Genomic DNA, 18,837 nt, shown 5'->3' on the forward strand with positions numbered 1-18,837 from the left:
ACTCCTACCTTTCACTGGTTCTGTGTCATTCGATTCTTGGTTTTGGAAAGTCTATTCATCGATTCTGGTAAGACGTGGTTCGGGCTGGAGTGATTTATTAATTGCACTCGGATTAGGGGTACTCCTCATGATGCTCAGTTGGCTGCTTATCCTAATTTTGAATGATTCACCTTTGTTCGTGGTTCAAGTCCCCAATTCATTCAACTAGGCAGGGTTCAAGTCCTTGCCTTGGTATTATTGCCTCTATTCAAGTCCCTAGCTTCACTTCGTAGTGGTTCAAGTCCACCGCCGCTCTCAGCCTTGGTTTAAGTCCATAGCTACTATTACATTGGTTCAAGTCCTTGGTCTCTCTTGTACGTGGTTCAAGTCCATGATTATCCAAACATTGGTTCAAGTCCTTGGTTACTTCCAACCTCAGTTCAAGTCCCTGATCCTCGTATATTTCTTCAAGTTAAGTCCTAAAATCTTTCATGCTTTGGTGTAAGCTTTAGGTTCTTGAAATGGTCTAGTTTAAGTCTGTGAGATATGGTGGCACTATTCGTACTTCATTGAATATCTTCATCCCATTTCAACTATCCTTGCTCATATCGGGCTTATGGGACTTTGTTCTGGTTGTTACTTTTAGACTTATGCACGAGCATGCCCATCAGGTTTATGGGAGCCCGGTGGGCTTAACTAGTTTCTCTCTTTCTCTTTCTGTGTTGAGTACGCTTGTGTACATACCTACCTTTTGTGGTAGTAAATTATTTCATTCTTTTTTCTCAAAAATCTAATATGAAAAGGCCCATTAAGATGTCCATAATTAATGTATTTTTCTTCATTGACAATTGATTTTTACTCAAAGTCATATAAAATTTACATAAATAGTAGCAACATCAAAATAATAAAGTTACCATGAAGGATACATGAATTTATAACTATAGGCCAAAGCTAAAGTGGGTCCCATATTTTTAGTAAAAAAATACTCTAATTAAATTAAAATAAAACATAAAAAAGTAAAAAAAAATTACCATTTTTCAAAAATGTCCTTGTTGAAGCATTATATATATTTGTTAGATGCTCAATCTAGCTAAGCGATGTGGTACAGGCATGGCAAGGCCCTCTGCATTGGACATGATGAAACAATGTAGCTATGGTGACTAAGTGTTAATAGGCAACAATGACCAAGGATACTAGAGTGTTGGCTAGGCATACTTGGGCATAACGGCAAGGCAAGGCAGTGTGTTGTCTTGACAGGGTTGGGCAAGTGTGTTGGCTTGACAAGGAAAGATTTTGGGACTTGACGATGGCAAGGCAAAGCTAGATTCAAGTGTTGGCACGAAGCTAGAAAGAATCAGAAAATAAAACTAAGTATGAAAGTAGTCAAGAAATATTCTAAGTGTGGGCTTGTGGAAAATTTGACTAAGGCATGGGAAGATATCTACGAGGTACATGGCTGATGTATTTTGAATTCAAAATTTTAAAGCTGTTAGAAAATATGACTGTTGTAATGTTAGTTTATTTCATATGAGAATTGTTGTAAGCATGTGCCAGGCATATGGTCGATTATAACTTTTATAACTGCTTTGTGTAGAGTTTTTAAAAGAGGGCAGAAATTCAGCTAAGGCATTAGAGAGTGTTCTAAGCCTTAGTCTAATTTGTGAAGCCTTCCTTTTGTTGAATTTTGATATTAATAAAGGTTGAAAAGAGTTTCCGTATGTTCTGTGTGTTTGTTTATTAAGTATGATGTCTAAGAATTAAAAATAGTCCAAGTACTTAGCCAAATTCATGTGTGGTTGTAAAGCTGAAGTTGTGATGTTACAGACTATCGTGCAGTGGTGTGAAATAAAAATAATCACTCTTGTATCAATTCATATCATAGAAAATCTGTACAAAAATGGTGACAAACGTAGAACTACATGAACATGTGTGAAGAGTATAGGCATTCGTTGGCATGACAGATGAGCAATTGAATGATCCAAAGTTGGTGGATTTGTTGACCCATATCCATGGTTTCAAAAATGAATTAGAAGATTTTCATCCAAAGTTAGGTATGTATCATGTTCATATAGAAGACCAACTTGCGGAAAGTCTAAATCTTCATGAGGCAACAAGACTGCAATTAGAGGAACTGGTGAAGGACAACAAAAACCTTCATGCAGAATTGGTTGTGGTACGTCTAGCTATTGTTGCATCTAGTGGTACAATGGAGGCAGAGTGAGGATCACAAAACCTAAGGCCTTGGGTAGTGCAAAGAATGTAGAGGAACTAGAAAATTTCATTTTGGGACATGGAACAGTATTTCACAATTGCCCAGATTGCTGAAAATGACCAATTGAATATCACCATGATGTACTTGTTAAACTTTGGTGGAGAACTCAGAGTGCAGAATATGAAAGTGCTAATCATCCTAAGATTTATACTTGGACTAAGTTAAATAAGAAAATGAGGGACCAGTTCCTCCCAAGCAATGCATCATGTATTGCAAGGGACCGCTTGAAAAAGTTGAGACAGAATGGTTCAATTCGGGATTATATCAAGGAATTTACTTCTTTAATGTTGGGCATCTAGAACATGTCTGATGAAAACAAGTTACACAATTTCATCTCTGAAATTCAAGGTTGGGCACAAAACGAGTTAAGGAGGTAGAATGTAAAGGATCTTTCAAGTGCTATTGCGGTTGTTGATTCTCTTGTAGACTATTATTCACTTCAGCCTACTTCTGATGTTCCTTCTACTTCGAAAACTAGAAAAAGTTTGAGAAGAAAGGGGAATGGAAGAGGGAAACTCGAAAGAAATATGTTTATAAAGTCAAGGCGCCAATGAAAGAGGGGAATAACAACAAGAACAAGAGAAAAGATGGAAATTCGAAGGGCTGTTGGACTTATAGTGGCTCTCACTTAGCCAGGGCTTTTCTGAATCGTGAGAGGGTAAACACAATACATACTGGAGATTTAAATTAAGGTAGGGGTGAAGAAGAAGTAGTTGTTGCCTTGGAAAATCCGATGGGTTTGTCATTCAACCAGTTAAGTCGATCAATATGGTTGGAGAGTCGTCGAAGACTTCAAATACTCATGCGACATTAATTTATATTTAGATGAAGGTGGAGGGAAAATAAGTAGTATTCATGGATGATATTAGGCTACTCGCACATTTGTGGATGTCAAGATCACTATAAATTTGGAACTCAAGTTGAAGAAGAGTCCCTCCTACATTCAAATAGTGAGTTCAAAAGCACAGGCTATTATAGGCATGGCTTATGAAGTGATAATAATGACAGGAAGTTAAAATGGGAAACATAACTTGCAGGTAATATTGCTGAGTGATTTTGAAATCATACTTGGGGTTGATTTTCTGAAGAAGAACAGGCTTATTCCATTTCCTCATCTTGATGGAGTGATGATAAAGGACAAAAGCAATCCAAGTTTCATTAAGGGTATTCATCCATATGGTGAAGTAGGGAAGAATGCAAAGTACAAGGATCTGATGTTGTATGTTATGTATCTTGACAAGGGGCTAAGGAAGGGAAAATAACCTACCTTGTTGCCTTATTTGAGATCAAACATGATGTCAAAGTCAAAGTTTTGGATTAGGTACTGAAACAGTTTGTTGATGTTATGGCATCGGAGTTACCTAAGAAGTTGTTGTCGAGGAAGGACATTGATCACAAGATAGAGTTGTTACCAAGTTCAATTGCTCTTCCCCAAGCACCTTATTGCATGGATCCAAAGGAGTTGACTGAGTTATGCAAATAATAGAATGAGTTATTGGATGCCATACTGATTCAGCCTTCAAAACCTCTCTATGGTGCACCTACTTTGTTCTAGAAAAATCAGAATGGGATACTAAGTATGTGTGTGGACTACAGGGCTCTGAATAAGAAAACTTTGAAGAACAAGTACTGGGTTCCTTTGGTGCAGGATCTAATGGACGGGCTTAACAAGGCATGCTAGTTCACTAAGCTAGATCTTAGGTATGAAATTGGCAGGTTAGGATAGTTGAGAGTGATGAACCTAAGACTACTTGTGTAACTAGGTATGGTTCATACGAATTCCATGTAATTCCTTTTTGGCTAACCAATGCCTCGGCTACCTTTTTCAATTTAATGAATGATGTACTGTATTACTACTTGGATGACTTTGTCGTTGTGTACTAAGAAGATATAGTAATTTATAGGCAAGCACTAAATGAACATGTGAAATATTTAAGTAATACACACTTTATACCAAAATGGAAAAGTGTGAGTTGCTTATAAAGAGATAAAATTCCTTTGGCATTTAGTTAGTCAAAATCAGGTTCAAATAGTCTAAGAAGTTGCAGGCTATTGTTGATTGGCAAGCACTACACAGCGTGAAGGATTTGAAATCATTCGTAGGACTGGTTAACTATTACAGAAAGTTCATTGCTGAGCATTCAAAATAGGTAGTAGCATTGATTGACTTGTTAAAGAAAGATATCAAATAAGTATGGTCGGTGAGATGTGAAGAAGTTTTTTAGAACTTGAAAGAAGTTATTGCATCAGAGCAAATACTAAAGTTGCCAGTCTTTGAATTACCACTTGAAGTTCACGTTGATGCATCGGATAAGGATGTTGGAGGTGTGTTAGTGCAAGAGGGTCATCCTATGGTCTTTGAAAGCAAGAAATTGAATGATGCAGAGCAGCGGTATTCCACTCATGAAACGGATATAGTTGTTGTCATGATCCAAGCTAAGTCCTAGGTGTGACATGACGATTAGAATCTCGAAGGACTCTAACGAAGCCTCTTAACATATCATACATAATTATACATAGGGTAAATAATACATTAAGGCTAAGTCATAAATGCAGAATAAAAATCTAAACATGAATATCTCGATAAAGGAGAAATCAACCCGAAGGAACATAACAGCATTGACTCCATAACAATCTAACATGCATGTAATACAATGGATGAGGCTTAGTACAAGCTCTTATCTCACCAACATAAGAAATAAATGTCATGAGGAATAATAGAAAACATAAATGTCTCATACTGGAATTATAAAGACTCACCAACAATAGGAAATAAGCTCAATATCTAGCCATAAGCGGAGTGCATAGATGATCATTGGATCCTACATTATGATACAATGTAGGTAAAAAATATTCTTTAGTACATGGAATGCACTAAGTACGTGAGAAGCTTGCATGGACAATGATAATTGGACATAGTCAATATGAACATGTGATGCATGACCAATATCTTGAAAGCATGAGTAAAACTTGATAATATTTGAAATTAAAATTATGTGGCCAATGCATCATAAAATAAATTCATAAGCTTATAAACATAGAATATACATTTGTGGGATATTAACCTTAACCTATATGTAAGACCATATGGGCTATAACATGGAATCCAATGTAACTCACACACTGAGAAGAGAGAGGCTACTTGACAAGGTAGACTCCGTATCATAAATATAAATATAAGCTATATGTGGATGCACTAGATAAGCCATAAAAGCAACCTATGGTGGCACTTAGTTTTGGAACTAAGGATTACTACTAGGGTTTTCTCGTGGATCTCCATCACAAAGTTTTCTCATTTTTAAGTTAATCTCAATGAAATACATAAAATATAGTCATTAGTAAAGCTAAATCAACCAATCCAACATCATGAAAATACATCATAACAATAGCTCCTTGAAAACCATGATCATAACTTGAACTTGTGGATACTTACCTTTATAAGCATCCAAATCATCATAACTTGTATATCATGAGAAAACCTTTCACAATTCTTGGTTTTATACTTGATAACATACCTAAATCATAATACATAACTTTCATAATTCATACATAAATCCTTGATCAGAAATTCATGATCTAAAACTTGCAAGTTATAACACAATGCATGGGTCCTTGTAAAATACATTGAAAAGATGTAATTTAACTCAAATCATGCATGAATAGACTATTGAAATTTAGTATAAGCATAGTTGAATTTATACAATGCAATTCGATCAAAAACCCTACAATTTGTAGCATTAAAATTGATAAAGAAAATAGGAAACTTTGGGACTCCATGGATGGAAAGGATCCATGGATAAATTCCCACATACCTTTATAATCTCAGTCGTACAATGGTAGAGCTTTAAGAACTTGAAGATTGAAATCCTAGCTTTTTCCTATGAACTTAAGAGAGAATTTGGAGAAGATAAGTTGAGGAAAATTGAGAGAATAGGAAGGAATAGGGTATATTTGAAGGCTAAAAATAGTTATAGAGTAGTTTAAAGGTCCAAAATGATGTAGTTTAAGTGTACATAGGTCGAGAAAGATCCAAAATAACCCCACTTAAAAATATTTTGGAGGGACCTACGGGCGGACCTACGGGTCGTAGGTTGGGAAATTGATCTTAGGAACTGGTCGTCAAATGGGTGCACAAAAATTATACCTATTGGAATTACACCCTTGACCCTACGGGCTAAGTCTATGGGTTGTCGAATCTTCTACGGGTTGTAGGAATAGTTTGTAGAACCTACCAACACTTAGCCAAATTCTCCAAATCTTAGAATCAATCCTACGAGTGGAGTCTACGGTCCGTCAATCTTCCTACAGGTCGTAGGACCCATTTGTCTTGCTAACTTCTCTAAAACATGAAACTCTTAAATTCTGAACCTATCGTATGGGTCCTTCCTATGGATCGTAGGAACTTCTACAGTCCTTAGGAACCTCTCATAGAGTGAGTCCATACTTAGCAAATTTTCCATTTCTCAGAACCCTTCTTGTAAGCCTTTCCTACGGCTCGTCTAAACTTCTACAGCCTGTCAATCTTGGCTCATCTCAGAACCCAATTTTCCCAAGTGCCAGGTTGACCTATGAATGCCTTCCCATGGTCTGTAAGACCTCCTACATATTGTAGGTAGGCTTGCAGGGTCCTGCACTAGACCAATTTCTTTAACTTTTTTGCAACATTTTCGTTTGTTTAGCCTTCTAACTTCTGGGTCTTACAATATCTCCCCCTTGGGAATATTTATCCTTAAATGGGACTAAATCTAGCCTGAATAGAGTAGGAAGAGAGACATAACAACCCCACATGAATGTAAAGAACATCAAAAAGCATAAAACATGGAATAATTAATCCCAAGCTAAAACATGACTTAAAAAATTATTTCATGAACATGTATGCATATGAAAATATGGGAATGGCTAAAACATATGATTTCAAAAGAGTGATCATGAAGGAACTCAATACCTCAACTTGGAATGGAAGAAAAGAGATGGGGATATTGTGTTATTATATCAGCATCGGCCTCCCATAGAGCACCTTCAAACTCTTGGTTCCTCTATAACACCTTAACGGAAGCTACTTCCTTATTCCTTAACCTCCTAACTTGCTGGTCTAGAATTTTAACCAGAATCACCTCATAGGATAAGCTCTCCTTCACACCAATGGTTTCCAAAGGTACAATAGATCTAGGAACACTCACACACTTCTTCAACAATGAAACATAAAACACCGGATGCACCAATGCCAACTCTGAGGGCAACTCCAACTCATATGTGACCTTGCCAATTTGCCTTAAAAATTGATGGTCCTAAAATTGAGGACTAATCTTCTCCTTTTTTCCAAAATGCATCACACCCTTCATTGGTGATAATTTCAAGTAAACCCAATAATTGACCTCAAATTCAAGTTCCCTTCTCCTTACATCTGAATAGGACTTTTATCCACTTTGGGAAGTCTTCAATATTTCTCTAATAAGTCTAACCTTCTCCATAGCCTCATGCACCAACTCGGGTCCAATCAAGGCAACTTCACCAATATCAAACCAACCGATAGGAGACCTAAATATCCTACCATATAAGGCCTCAAATGGATTTATTTGGATGCTAGAATGGTTACTATTGTTATAAGCAAACTCGATCAATGGCAAATGATCATCCAAATTACCCTTGAAGTCAATGAAATAATAACTCAACATGTCTTCCAAGGTCTGAATAGTATGCTCGTCTTGACCATTTGTCTAAGGATGAAAAGTTGTGCTAAACTTAACTTGAGTACCAAAATCCTTTTGGAAATACTCTAAAATTAAGATGTAAATTGAGTACCTCAATCCAAAATGATAGATAATGGAACACTATAAATCTTAACCAACTCACAAATGTAAAATCTAGCATAATCCTCGGCTAAATATGAAGTCTTAATGAGAAGAAAATGCATCTACTTGGTCATTTGGTCTATAATCAGCCAAATCAAATCATGTTGTCTATGAGTACAAGGCAATCCCATAATAAAGTCCATATTCAATTCTTCCCGCTTTCAAGTAAGAATCTCGCTATATTTAGTTAAACCTCCTAATTTTCGATGCTCAACCTTCACTCAAATCTTGGTACATTTTTGTGGAGCCCAAATAAATAGAATACCGCAAACTATGATCTTCGGACAAGATCAATTCCCTTAAGCCATCAACATCGGAAACACACAAATGACCTTGATATCTAAGCAAACCATCTCCCCCTTGAGACAAAGACTTAATAGCTTTTTCGGAAACCACTTTCTTTAAATCAACCAAAGTAGGATCATTATCTTGTTTTGCCTTAACATCAGCCACAAATGGAAATTTGGAACCATTTTTCACACCTACACCACCATTCTCCGAACCAAACGAGCTAATCTATGAGCATCAAAAACTAACTCATTTTTTTTATCCTCAATATGGGCAACAATATTCATGGACAATCCACTAAGAGAATCAACAACCATATTCACTTTACCCGAATGGTACAACACACTCATATCATAATCCTTCAACAATTCAAGTCATCTCCTTTATCGAAGGTTCAAATCCTTTTGGTTGAACACATATTACAAGATCCTATTGTCGGTGAAAACATTAACATGGACACCATAAAGGTAGTCTCCAAATCTTTAAACCAAACACAACTGACCCTAAATCCAAATTATGAGTCGGATAGTTCCTTTAATGTACCTTGAGTTGCCTAGAAGAATAATCTATCACTTTACTATTTTGCATCAATACCAACCCTTGAAGCATCACAATATACTACAAACATATCGGACCCTTCAAATAGAGTCAACACCAGAATGGAGGTAATCCTATCCTTCAACTCTTGGAAACTTTTCTCACAAGAGCCAAACCATTGGAATTTTACCTTCTTTTGAATAAAAGTAGTCAAAGGTGATACAATGGAAGAGAATCCTTCCACAAACCATATATAATATCCTGTTAAGCCCAAGAAACTTTGAATATCGAAAGGAGAAAAAGCTCTAAGCCAATTCTTAACCGCTTTAATTTTCTTAGAATGCACTATAATACCTTCACCGGAGATAATATATCCAAGAAAAGCAATTGACCTCAACCAAAGCTCATACTTACTAAACTTAGCAAATAATTGACAGTCCTTGAGAATTTGCAAGACAATCCTCAAATGATCGGCATGCTCATCCTCACTCTGAGAATGGATCAATATATCATCACTGAACACAATAATGAACATATCCAAATATTTGCTTGAACACCCTGTTCATCAAATCCATAAAAGTTTTAGGAGCATTCATTAGTCTAAAAGACATAACCAAGAATTTGAAGTGACTATACAGAGTACTAAAAGTCATCTTTAGAGTGTCACATCCTCTTACTCGAAGTTGATAATAACCTAATCAAAGATCAATCTTTGAAAATTAACTTGGTCCTTGAAGTTGATCGAACAAGTCATCAATCCTTGGAATGGGATACTTATTATTAATTGTGACTTTGTTTAATTGCTGGTAGTCAATACACATATGGAGAGAACCATCATTCTTTCTAATAAAGAGAACCAGAGTACCCCATAGAGAGATACTCGGTCGAATGAAGCCCTTATCCAACAAATCCTTCATCTGATCCTTTAACTCCTTAAGTTCCATCAGAACCATATGATAAGGAGGAATAGAGATAGGTTAGGTATCGGAGAGAAGATTAACACCAAAGTCTATGTTGCTTTCGAAAGGGATACCTCGGAGATCATCGAGAAACACTTTCTAAAAATCATTAACAATCGATAATGACTCAAAAGTAGGAGCTTAAAAATTTGTATCCCTAACTCGTACAAGATGCAAAATAGAGCCTTTGTAAATCACATTTTGAGCTTTAAGGCACGAGATTAATTGACTCTTAATCACAAAATTACTCTCTTTCTACTCTAGGACTGGCTTATTAGGAAACTAAAACTTGACCACGTGGATTCTACAACATATAAAAGCATAACATGCATGAAGCCAATCCATACTAACGATAACATCAAAATTGCTCATATCAAGCTCTACAAGATCAAGTAGGGTTATCTTATGAAAAACTGAGACTAGACAATTTCTATAGACTATTTTTACCACAACTAAATCACCAAGGGGAGTATAAACCAAAAAGGTATCTAACAATACCTAAAGGACTAATAACAAATTTCATTCCAAGATAAAGAGTAAAAAATGATAGAGTATCACCCAGATCTAACAATGCATAAACATCAAACTTAAAGACTTTCAACATACTAGTCATAATATCGAGGGAATCCTCTAACTCCTGACTAGTCTGCAAAGCATAAAACCTGTTTTGGCGCTGACCACCACCCAAAGTAATACCTTGCTAAGCCAGTCATCCTGTAGTAGTTTGAGTCAGGGGTTGACCACTTCCACCTCTATTAACCCTCGAAGGAAAATCCTTCACTTGGTGACCCATCTTACTACAACCAAAGCAAGCACCCGAACCTGCTAAATATTCTCCTAGATGCTTCTTCCCATACTTCTTTCATGAAGGAATGGGTTTATCACTCAGAGCTCCTCCTAGGGGCTTACTTAGGATTCGGAGTTTTAAAGTAGTTTTTGCCAAAGTACTTTTGGCAAAATTGAGAACTGCCACCATTCCCCAACTTACCTTGAGAGTATTCACCACCATCAATTTGAGCCCTCTTAGACTCTCTTCAAGACCTCTCCTTCAACTTCTCCTCTTTTATTTTTTCGGCATTTATCATAAGCCTTGATATGCCCATCTCTTTAATTAGCATGGAGGTTCTACATTCTTTGATGACCAAAGTCGACACACCCAAAATGAACTTACTCATACGAGCTCTTGGATTCACAACCATGAATGAATCTTTTTTGATAACTTAGTGAATTTCAAAGCATACTCTCTTACACTCATACTTCCTTCTCTCAAGTTGATGAATTCTTATTCCTTAGCTTCCCTAAAGTCCAAAGAAAATAAGTGATCAAGGAAAGCACTGTTAAACTCTTCCCAATCAATATGACCATCATCTCTACCCCATTCACTCTTCCATTGGTCGAACCAAACTTGTGCAATTTCCTTAAGTGGATACGCCTCTAAATTTGCCTTCTCCACCGAGCCAATTCCTATGATATCCACAATCTTACCAATACCCTCAACGAACTCTTGTGGATCCTCATCCATATTAGAATCATATAACTCAAGAGGGTTCATCAAAGTGAAGTCACAAACTCGACTAGCTGTTGAACCCATATTTGGGTTCACGGGAGCCACAACTTCCCTATTTTCGTGAGTGGCTACATCTTGGGCAAGCACTTGAAACACGGCCCAAAACTCCACATGAGAGACTTTCTTATTCAAAGAGTCATTTGGAGCTTGTTGCTTCTCCTCAATATTTCTTCTCGTGGAAATCTTCGCGGGGCATTTTTGTGTAATTACAAAGAGAAAGCGTTAAAGGAAAAAACCTTAGAGTTCAATTCTACTGCATGACATAAGAGAGATGAAAGAAGTGAAGTTTACTAAATGCCTCATATCCTCATATTTATAGATATAGAGCTCTTCTTGCCCATAATCAAGACTCAACTCAACGCGACATATTAGATAAGACATTAATACTAGATCATAAATGCAGAATAAAAATCTCAACATGAAAATCTCGATAAAAGAGAAATCAACCGGAAGGAATATGATAACATACACTTTATAACAATCTAACATGCCTCTAATACTATGGATAGGGCTTAGGATAAGCTCCTACCTCACCAACATAAGAAATAAATATCATAAGGAATAATGGAAAACATAAATGTCTCATCCTCGAATCATGAGAACTCACAAACAATAGGAAATAAGCTCAATATCTAGACATGAGAGGGTGCGTAGAGTGATCGTCGGACCCTACATTATGAACAATATGGGCAAAAAGTATATGTTAGTACATAAAATACGCTAAGTATATGTAAATCATGAATGAACAATGATAATTGGATATAGTCAATATGAACATGTGATGCATGACTAATATCTTGAAGGAATGAGTAAAACATGAAAACGTTTGAAACAATAACCATTTATCCAATGCATCATATAACATATCATAAGCTTATAAACATAGTATATACATATGTGGAATATTAACCTTATTCGATATGTAAGACCATGTGAGCATAACATGGAATCTGATGTAACTCTCACACTAATAAGAGAGATGTTACTTTCCAAGGTAGACTCTATATCACAAACATAAACATGAGTTATATGTGGATTCACAAGCTAATCCATAAAGTCAACCTACGGTAGTACAATGTTTTGGAACTAAGGGTTGGTACTAGGGTTCTCTCATAGATCCCCATCACAAAGCTCACTCGAGGCTAACTTATTCCTAACGTAATACATAAAACATAGTCATTAGGAAAGGTAAATCAACCAATCCAACATCATGAAAATACATCATAAGAATAGCTCCTTGAAAACCATGATCATAACTTAAACTTGTGGATACTTACCTTTCTAAGCATCCAAATCATCATAACTTGCATATGGTGAGAAAACCTTTCACATAGTTTTATACTTAAAAACATACTTGAATCATAATACGTAACTTTCATAAATTATACATAAATCCTTGATCATAAATTCATGGTCTAAAACTTATAATTTATAACATAATGCATGAGTCCTCGTAAAATACATTGAAATTATAAAATTTCACTCAAATTATGCATGAATAGACTATTGAAATTTAGTAAAAGCATAATTGAATTAACCCAATGCAATTTGATCAAAAACCCTAAAATTTGTAGAGTTAAAATTGATAGAGAGGAGATAAAACTTTGGGACTCCATGGATGAAAAGGATCCATGGATGAACTCCTACATACCTTGATAATCAAAACATTACAATGGTGGAGCTTGAAGAACTTGAAGATTGAAACCTTAGCTTTTCTTCTTTTGAACTTAAGATAGAATTTAGCGAAGATAAGGTGCGGAAATTTAAGCGAAGGAGAGAATAAGAGAGAATAGGGTATATTTGAAGGCTAAGAATGGTTATAGGGTCGTTTACAGGCCAAAATGATGTAGTTTAAGTGTAAATAGGTTGAGAAAGGTCCAAAATAACAACACTTAAAAATCTATCAAAGGAACCTACGGGTCATAGGTTAGGAGACAGATTGTAGGTACGGTCATCGAATGGGTGCACAAAAATTCTAGCTACTGGAATTGCACCCTTGACCCTATAGTCTAAGTCTATGGGTCGTCAACTCTTCTACAGATCATAGGAATGGTTTATAGAACCTACCAACACTTAGCCAAATTCTCCAAATATCAGGACCAATCCTTCTTGTGGAGTCTACGGTTCGTCAATCCTCCTATGGGTCATAGAACCCATTCGTTCTGTTAACTTTTTCAAGACCTAAAACTATGATATTCTGAACCTCTCCTCTGGTTCCTTCCTACGGATCGTAGGAATTTCTAAGGTCCATAGTAACCCCTCATAGAGTGAGTCCATACTTAGGTAATTTTCCATTTCTCAGAACCTTTCCTATGAGCCTTTCCTATAGCTCGTCTAAACTTCTACGACCCATCAATCTTGGCTCGTCTCATAAGCTAATTTTTACCAAGTGTCAGGCTGACCTAGAGTGCTTTCCTACAATACGTAGGACCTCCTACGATACGTAGGATTTCCTACGAATCATAGGTGATCGATTTATACAATATTTTTATTTGTTTGGCCTTCCAACTTTTGGGTCATACAGTTGTTGTACATTTTTTGCAAATTTTGAGGGTGTATTTTCTTGGTACATGTTTTGTAGTGCAGACCAATAATATGGCTAACACTTTCATCAAGATGTAGAAAAAGCTAGGTCCAAAGAAGGTAAGGTGGCAAGAGTTTTTGGCTAAGTATGACTTCATATGAGAGTACAAGAGGAAAAGCACAACCAAGTTGCAGATGCCTTAAGCAGAAAAGATGTATTTCCTGCCGTATATTATATTTCTAAGCTTGAAATTGACTTATTTGATAGGATTAGATTGTGTTCATTGAATGATACACTATATGTAAAGTGGATGCATCAAGTGCAAGAAGGGACTTTGAGATGGTACTAGATCGAGGACGATCTACTTCATTCTAAAGGGGGAGAATCGTAGCACCAAATATTGGTAGACTATGTAAAGATCTAATGAAAGAGGTGCATCACACTACGTAGGCTAGCCATCCGGGAGTTGAGAGGATGTTAGCTCTATTTTTTTGAGTTCATTTCTGTCCAAAGATGGAAGACGACATTGAGGCATATGTGAAGACTTGCCATATCTACCAAGTGGCCAAAATGGAGCATAAGAAGGAGGCAGAGTTGTTGCAACCTTTGCCTATTCCTGAATGTCCATGGTTGTCAATAAGCATGGATTTCATTTCTAGTTTTCCTAAGGTTGAGGGTAAAACATCTATAATGGAGGTAGTATACATCTTGTCAAAGTTATACCTAATTTGTATTCTTCGGAAGTTGTTACTGATCTATTCTATAGAAATGTGGTTAAGTTCTTTTGTGTTCTAGCTGATATTGTGAGTGAAAGATATACTAGGTTCATAGGCAGGTTTTGGACAGCAATGTTAAATATAATAGGGATCAACTTGAAGTTCTCTACTTCAAATCACCCACAAATGGATGGGCAAACAAAAAGGATAAACCACTTGTTGGAGGAACACTTAAGGCATTATGTGACGGAGAGGCAAAGCAATTGGGTGGAATTACTTGATACAATATAGTTTTGTTACAATCTACACAAGTCATAGGCAACCAAAATGAGTCTATTTGAGATTGTGTTGGGCAGGCGTCCTATGACTCCACTAGATGTTGCTAAAACAAATAGCCAAAGAAAGTGTCCAGCAGCATACTAGGTTTCTAGAGACAGACATGAGATGATATTCGAGGCACAAAATAGTTTGCGCAAGACTCAGCGGAGCATGAAGAAATATTCTCACCAACATCATCGCTCACTAGAGTTCAACGTGTGTGACCAAGTGTTGTTGAAACTTACTCCCTAAATTTGAAAATAGATGATGAGTAAGACACGACATAAGGGCTTGATTCCAAAATATGATGGTCCATTTGAAGTAGTGCACCATGTGTGTGAAATCACTTATAAATTGAAGCTTCCAGAAAAGTTAAAGATCCATCACAGTTTCCATGTGAGTTTCTTGAAACCTTATTTTGCAGAAGAAGATAATCCAGGTAGGAACAGAGGCTCCTTCTTCTATACCAATGGAGTTTGATATAGATATAGAAAAGGTGCTTGATCATCGGGTCATTGGAAGGAGCAACAAAAATACTAAGACTGAATTCTTAGTATACTAGAAGGGCAAAGAAAGAGAAAATGTTGTTTGGGAGAAGTAAATGACTTATGGCAGTTTGATGACCGAATCGATGACTACCTTAAAACAGTCTTGATTAGGGCATCGATTTCAAGAGGTAGGGGTGGTTTTTTAGATCCTCAGTCTAGCTAAGCAATGTGGCATGGTAATGACAAGGAATTCTAGATTGGACTTGGAATAGGCATGATAAAACAAGTTAGTTGTGGCGATTAAGTGTTGGTGGGCAGCAATAACCAAGGATGCTAGATTGTTGGCTAGGCAGACTTGGGCACAATGGCAAGGAAAAGCAGTATGGCATCGACAAGACAAGGAAAGGCAGTGTGTTGTCTTGGCAAGGCTAGGCAAGTGTGTTGACTTGACAAAGCAAGGTTGTGAGACTTAACAATGAAAACTCAGAGCTGGATTCAAGTGACACTTGAAGCTTTCAAGAATCAGGATATAAAAACTAACTACAAAAGCAGTCAAGAAATATTCTAAGTGTGGGCTTATGGCAAATTTGGCTTAGGCATGAGAAGACATGTGCGAGGTACATGGCTGATGTACTTTGAATTCAAATTTGCAAAGTTGTTAGAAAATATGATTGTTGTAATGTTAGTTTATTTCATATAAGAATTTTTTTAGGCATGTGCTAGGGAGATGGTTGGTTGTAACTACGTTGTGCAGGGTTTTTAAAAGAGGAAAGAAATTCGGCGAAGGCATTAGAGAGTGTTCTGAACCTTAGTCTAATTCGTGAAGCCTTTTTTTGTTGAATTTTGATATTAATAAAGGTTGGAAAGATTTTTCGTATGTTCTGTGTGTTTGTTTATTAAGTACACTGCCTAAGAATTGAAAACAGTCTAAGTACTTAGGCAAATTCATGTGTGGTTGTGATATATATATACCATCACATTTGATTATAAAAAGAATTAGCAAAAAAATATTTTATAATATTTGCACCAAACACCTCCAAGTTATAAGTGTTTGTTGGTAAGTTGTTAATTCACTATTTGCTTATTTGAATAGAAAAACAAATCCACGAATTTAAGTTATATTATTAATAGAAATGGTAGATTCCTAGTTTTTAATGTATGAGTTTTAAACCATAATTATTTTTTCTTCCAAGATTTTATATAGATTATTTTACATATTAAATATGTTATTTTAACATAAATATAAGATTTGAATCAAAGCTAATGATTATTGTGAAACACGTGGTTATAGTAATGGTTGTGCTTCTCATCCCTACTGCTTTAAACTTTTGACAATACTAATCTTTATTTATATTTATATCTATATATATTAAACATTGATAAATAAATCTCCAAAAATACGTTCTTAATTGTTTTAGTGTAACTCGAAACTTTGTTTTAATAATATTGAAATATATTTTAAAAACTTTATACAACATGGGTGGGGGTATACACATGTAGTGCAAGTGCTAAAAAACCAGTTACCTTAAAAGCATAAACTCCCTAATGGGTATTGGGGAATGGGATAACCTTGCAAACAAAATCAATTTCTGGGCTGACCTTGTCAAGGCCGCCATAGCGGAATTGATCTACTACAGTGGTTCTGCTATGGCAAAAATTTTCCCGCTATAGAGGCAATCACTATAGCGATATGGTAGCTGCTATAGTGAGGAGGGTGAGACAAAATCCCTTCCCTGTTTCGCCTTACATTATTGGAAGGTTTAAAATTGCTAATTCAATATTTAGACCAATGCGAAAATAGTAAATATAAATTAAAAACAACTATAGCATGCATATACGGCGAACAAAAGTCTGTACTCCTCACCAACCAGCGAGTACTGTAACCACCTCATGTCCATTCCCTTCAGTTTATCCTTATATGCATCAGTGGGAACATTTGGTACTCCTAGGACCACATTCACAATACGGGCATTCATGGGGACCTCCACCCCTCGGATACAATATGGTGGGTTGGGTGAATCCCTAAAACCAGTGGAGAGTATGGCATAAAACTAACTTACCCATCCATAACGTGAAGGGGGGAACCTCCACTAGTGAGCCCCAATAAAACTCTTGGAGTCGGTTGTAGATTACACTAGCTTTTTCTGCTACCCATTCATGTTGAAATCCCTATACAAATAGAAATCCTACCTGCGGAAGTCACAGAACCTCTCCTGACTAGCATCATTGAGAAATCATTCATAGGGGTATTTGTTTCATATGTCAGTCATTTAACACGCGAGTAGAGGAATTATAACTATTGTAATTACATAGGAAGAACATTCAGAGAAAAATCTAGCCTCGGGCCGGGCTGGGAGGCTGCTGTCTGTAGCCTTTAGCAGGTTCCACTCTGCTATAATGGGGCCTTCATAGCGGTAACCTTCCCACTACAATGGCCTCAGTTATAGCAGCCTTCATCATCCCCAACCTCCAAGGTGTGCATCAAAAATGTTTGGGTATAATATCTCAGATGGTCAATTAACTGAGGGTTCAACCATCAGAAAGTCACTCAACTTTCTTCTATAACCTTAAACACTCTCAACTAAAGTTTGCAACTCTTCCACAATGTATCATCATTCAACAAAAAAATGTAAATTTAGGTACAAAGGTACTCAGTTTTAAATTATGACCTGCAAACTCAAGCACAAATAATTATTTCGGCTTAGAGAGTCCTCAAAATAACTTCAGTATGTCTACTATATGATCCAAGCCATTTTGTAGAAAATGTTATCATAAGAAAGTCTATTTTTTGGTGTTTCGTTACAATAAAAAATTATCCATCAAAATATTATTATTGAGGTATGTTTTAATACATAGATGATGATAGTTCAGGTAGAAAAAAGGGAAAAATCAATAGTTTTAGGGTGTGAAACTCACAAAAAATAATAGTTAGGATGTGTTTTTGATCATTAATTATTTACACAATCATATACTTCAAACTCAACATACACGTGTGATGCATGTGAGGAGAAACTAGTATAGTATAAATACGTGAACTCAAATTAGGAAACAAAATTCAGTTATATGCACTTTTATCAAATTGAATTATATTCATCATCTAGCTCTTGGATTTGCAATATTATACTAGGGAAGATATTTATTTCACAAAAATATTAAAAGGAGAATCTTGATAGTAGTTGTTGTTTTTGTTGTTGTTGTTGTTGTTGTTGTTGTTGTTGTTGTTTTATTGTGATAATAATAATAATAATATTAATAAAAATAAAAAAATAAAAAAAACTAATATTGCTCATAAACCCTACCCCAAAAAGAGCTTGCAGATCTCACACCAATTTCGAGT

This window comes from Solanum dulcamara, chromosome 11 (genome assembly GCF_947179165.1).
Source record: "Solanum dulcamara chromosome 11, daSolDulc1.2, whole genome shotgun sequence".
NCBI classification, from domain to species: Eukaryota; Viridiplantae; Streptophyta; class Magnoliopsida; order Solanales; family Solanaceae; genus Solanum; species Solanum dulcamara.